The 5,062-nt window shown below is 43.2% G+C and overlaps 1 long non-coding RNA gene across 1 annotated transcript in view; it reads left to right on the top strand.

Annotated features, from left to right (window-relative positions):
- The first annotated feature begins 425 nt into the window (after positions 1 to 425).
- Positions 426 to 5,062, top strand: part of LOC102437877 — a 34,899-nt gene continuing 30,262 nt past the window's right edge. Inside the window, exon 1 of the long non-coding RNA XR_002829215.1 lies at positions 426 to 490. This is a non-coding gene — a long non-coding RNA (uncharacterized LOC102437877). The remainder of the gene's footprint in view (positions 491 to 5,062) is intronic.

Raw genomic sequence — 5,062 nt, 5'->3', positions numbered from 1 at the left:
TCTCTTTTATACTTTGTAGTGATGCATATTATTTATGCAGACAGCGGCCTGGTCCTGCCCTTACAGAGCCTGGTCCCCTTGGAAGCAGTCATGTGATCACAGCCCATTACTTGAGCACATCCCTATCTTCTAGCTTGAAACAAGGCAGGGTTGGGGCAGAAAGCTGTGGCTGCTGGCCAGAGCTCAGTCTTTCCCGGATCTGTGGCTCTGGGCTCGGCTTCCAGGCTGAAAGGCAAAGCAGCTGTGGCCTGTTTGGGTTATTTCTTTGTGTGTGCGGGTGTGTGTTTTTTTCTTGATTTATTTAAGCCGGAGCTCATCCTGCAGAGAGCTGCAGAGATGTGAGATGTGTGGAGTGCGTGTGTATATGTAGGGGGTGTTCCAGAGAGAGCTGACTTCTATCTTTTTTCTTTCAGACTTCAGTATTCCTCATAGAGAACGTTTTTTTGGGGGGTGAGGAAAAACCTCTGCATTGGCCAAGCAAAAGAACCAGGTAATATGTTTGTTTGTTCTTAGGTATTTGGGGGAAGCAGAAGTCTACATTATAAGCATATATTATGTAGCAACAAAGCAGGGAATGTGTACTCCTTGGAGTTTATTTGATTGCTTTGCAATTTCTCAGATTGATTTTTCTCAAGGATGCTGATTGCAAATCACTTGCCATCGTCTTAAAAAATGTGCACAGATGACTTTGCAATCTGAAGGGTTATGGCCTATTTCAAATGAACATGATATTTGGAAAAACTTTGTGGTTACTTGGGTGAGAGCTAGAAAAGGAGGGAAGGGATACTTTAAGAAACTCTTTTAGGCCCTTCATGGGGTGTTCCCTAAACCCCATTGTGCAACTTCGTGTTCAGAATGTTCAGAAATCTTTTTTTAGCTCCCTTGGCCTCTTGTTACCACAGAGCACCACAGGGTTTCCATCTGTCTGTAAGAAAGGGAAACAGAATTCCCTGCAACATTAAAGAATTCTCATTAGTGATTTAGTGCTTACATAGATTGACCAGGTTGGGTCCTGAAACCAAGGCATAGCAAACCTTTTAGTGGACAGACATTTTTGTTTTTTAAGATTAAACAGAGTAGGTCTTCAGTTCTGCCACTGATCAGCGTGCCACGGAGTACAATATTTAATTTCTGAGTCTCAGTGTCTTCATCTGTAATATGGGAGTGATGATATCATCTTGAAGATTGCTGTGAAGATTAACTGGATTAATGGAAATACAAAGCATCCACTGTGCTGGGTAAATAATAGTTCCTTAATAAGTAGTGGTGATTTTAGCTGCCATTATTATTATTATTATTATTATTATTATACTGGTATAGTGTTCTTTCAGATCTTAGCGTTCTCAGGGAGAAAGAGCCCATATCTTGTGAATCTGCAATTATCCCAGAACCTGTAGACACCCAAGGGATTTAGTCTCTGGAAGGTCCCAGACAATGCATTTGGAAGGAGGAGATTAGAGCAAACACAAGTTTCATTTCAACACTTCTACCACAGGGGTACCCACCCATGCATAGCCCCTCCTAACTCATCAGCTAAGTATTGCTCCTTCCTCAGTACAAGTATGAGAGGTATGTTATTATCCCTAGTTCCTTATGAGAAAACTGAGGTGCAGAGGAATTAATGACTAGCTGAGAAGAATTTAAACTCTGGTTTGTCTGACTTCTAAACCCCAGGCTCCACTGGGTCAGCATTAAGCAGTTAGGAACCATAGGTGTTTTTGAGATGGTTTCCCTCAAAAGGGTTCCCTGCTAGGCTGTTTGGGAAACAGTGGACACTGTAGCTCTTTCTTAGAAATTGATGATGCACATTAACATATTGAAGGCTCCGAGGAGTCCTGTAGTAAAGAAACCTGTGTAAACCTACTTCTCCTGAACTTATTTGATAATGAGATCTTTTTTTTTTTTGGCCTTATTCCTAGAATTATAAATAGCATGGAACTACACTTCCACAAACACGCTTTGGAAAACCTGGCACCAGGCCAAGTTGCCCCTCATCACAGTCCTTCCTCATATAATAGCAGATACCCTCAGATACCTTCTAGTGGCCAGTATAATTTCCACCCTTTTCTTATCCTTTAATCTAATGAGACCCAAGAAGAATCAGCAGCTCAGTCCTACAGATTTCCCCTTATTTATTTAGGACCCCAGATACAAGCAAATGCTACAGTGTTTTACTGGAAAGGTAGTAGTGGAAGGAGCCTCTCTAGCATGGTCTGCCAGGGACTCCTCTACTCTATGCCCTTTAGTTATATTTAGGCCACAGACATCAGGTTGTAGAACCCCTGTTTTTTAAAAAAATATATATTTTTATTGATTTCAGAGAGGAAGGGAGAGGGAGAGAGAGCTAGAAACATCAATGATGAGAGAGAATAATTGATTGGCTGCCTCCTGCATGACCCCCACTGAGGATCAAGCCCACAACCTGGGCATATGGCCTGACTGGGAATCGAACTGTGACCTCCTGGTTCATAGGTCTATGCTCAACCACTGAGCCACACCCACCAGGCTAGAACCCCTCTTTTGATGAATACCAAATGTCATGCAGCAGAGTGAGCCTGAAGAGGTATCTGGAGGACACATCTGTGGTGTCCACAGTTGAATGACTGGGTTCTAGATTTGGCTTCCTCAGGGCCAGAGCTAGAATAGGCATTTCTCACAAAAGCTGAGTTTCTGCTGGGAATAGCTAAGTTTCTAGCATGGGAAACCAACCATAGTTCACATCTAGAATGCCAGAAGTGGAATCAAGATCAACGTGGCTGAGCCAAGGTGTGAGGGTTCAGTAGAGATGTACTTTGAAATAAAATAATGAATAAGAACAACTTGAGGAGACTGGGCTAGCTTAGAGGGTACTTGATGGCCAAGGTTAGCTTGGCTCCAAGGACCATCTTTTGTTCTTTCTTTGTATCTTCACCTTTGGAAATGAAAAGTGGCCAGGATGAAAAGAAATGAACATCAAACCGTTCAACCCTCCACTTCTCCCCCTCACCCCCCCTTCCACACATACACTTACACACACACAGTGAAAACCTTTTAGTGGAAGCCTTAGAAACCTTTCGTTTTGCAACAGTTTAAATGAGTGCCAATGATGAATCACTATTTTATGTTTATGCTTAAAAAGCATCCTCGGTATATATGTATATATCGGTAAGGGACGGTGGCACTGGGCAAGTTTCAAGCTATTTTTTGACTAACTATGGCATCCTTGGGTCTTTGTGAATGCTCCTGATGCTCCCCACCTCTAGAGCTGAAGAACCCATTTCAGGCCCCAGGAAATTGTTTCTTCAGAGACTCTTTAGCACACTAAATGCTTTTCTAATGCTGACAGAGGGCAGGAAATGGAAGGAGCTTATGTTTTCCCAAATAATGGAAAATCCCCAAATCATTTTTATCAGCTTAGCAACTAGCCAGAGCTGTCCTCAAAGGCACATCTTTAAAAACTTGCTTCCCTCTCTGCCTTTAAGTGGATAATTACAGTCTAAGTTGGGCAGTGTGTGGGAGTAGGAAGTGGCATCTGGCTTTAACCAGGTCTTGTTTTGGCGAGAATTAAAATGAACTCTCTTTTTCTTTTTTTAAAATTTATTGATTTTAGAGAGACTGAGGCACTGGACAAGTTTCTGATTCAACAATAGGAAGTGATATATTTCAATCTCCATTTTCTTTTTCCAGAAAAAGAAAGAAAGCAATATTTAATAATGTAAAAATTCTAATAACAACTATTTTTTCTAATACCAAAGAATTCTAAAACAATTCTCATTTCCATCATGATTTAAAAATTTTGTTTAAAAATGGATGTATAAATTACTATCCATTTTCTGGTTTAATAAAAGGTTTATAATCAAATAGCCAGCATCTGTGCACAAAATTATAGACTAATAATTATCTTTAGTTATTAATTTTTAAAGGACTCTGGCTTAGAAATATTCATTCATTCATGCATTCAGCATTTATCAAATACTTGCTATGTTAAAGACACTGTGTAGGTGCCAGAGATTCAAGGAATGTTTAAAAAGTAAGATACCCTAGAAGCTTACAGTCCAGCAGAAATATATTTAACTATGATGCTTTTTCAGTTCCTAGTGAATCTTTTATATGGACTTTTGTTGTGCAGTGAATTAACTGAGAACCAAATGCCTTTGGAGAGATATATTGCTTTATTTATTTCTTTTTCTGAAAAAAGAAAATCACGATTGAAATATATCACTTCTTTTTGTTGAATCAGTGTTTGTTGCCTACTCAATGCCCAACTCTTATCTATATACTAGAGGCCCGGTGCACGAAATTCATGCACGAGGGGGGGTTCCCCTCAGACCAGCCTGGACCCTCTCCAATCCGGGACCCCTTAGGGGATGTCTGCCGGTTAAGGCCCGATCCCGGGGATCGGGCCTAAACTGGCAGTCAGACATCCCTCTCACAATCCTGGACTCCTGGCTCCTAATCGCTCACCTGCCTGCCTGCCTGGTCACCCCTTACTGCCCCCCCTGCCGGCCTGGTCACCCCCAACTGCCCCCCTCTGCAGGCCTGGTTGCCCCTAACTGCCCCCCTGCTGGCCTGGTTGCCCCCAACTGCATGCCCCACTGGCCTAGTCACCCCTCACTGCCCCCCCTGCCAGCCTAATTGCCCCCAAATGCCCCCCCGTTGGCCTGGTTGCCCCCAACTGCAACCCCCCCACTGGCCTGGTCACCCCTAACTGCCCCCCCTGCCGGCCTGGTCACCTTATGCAGCCTGCTTATTCAGTCATTTGGTCGTCCCTCACTAACCACCCTGCTAGCCTGATCACCCCACACAGCCTGTTTTTTCAGTCATTTGGTCGTCCCTCACTAATCCCCCTGCCGGCCTGGTCGCCCCACACAGCCTGCTTGCTCAGTTGTTTGGTCGTCACTCACTAATCCCCCTGCCGGCCTTGTCGCCCCACACAGCCTGCTTGCTCAGTCGTTTGGTCGTCACTCATTAAGCCCCCTGCCGGCCTGGTCATAGGCAGCCACCTTGTGAGGGTGTGATGGTCAATTTGCATATTACCTCTTTATTATCTATGCTAATAAAAGGGTAATATGTTAATTAGACT

Source organism: Myotis lucifugus, unplaced genomic scaffold (assembly GCF_000147115.1).
Source record: "Myotis lucifugus unplaced genomic scaffold, Myoluc2.0 scaffold_49, whole genome shotgun sequence".
NCBI lineage: Eukaryota > Metazoa > Chordata > Mammalia > Chiroptera > Vespertilionidae > Myotis > Myotis lucifugus.
The sequence above is the reverse complement of the archived record's forward strand: the minus strand, read 5'-3'. Positions and strand labels throughout refer to the sequence as shown.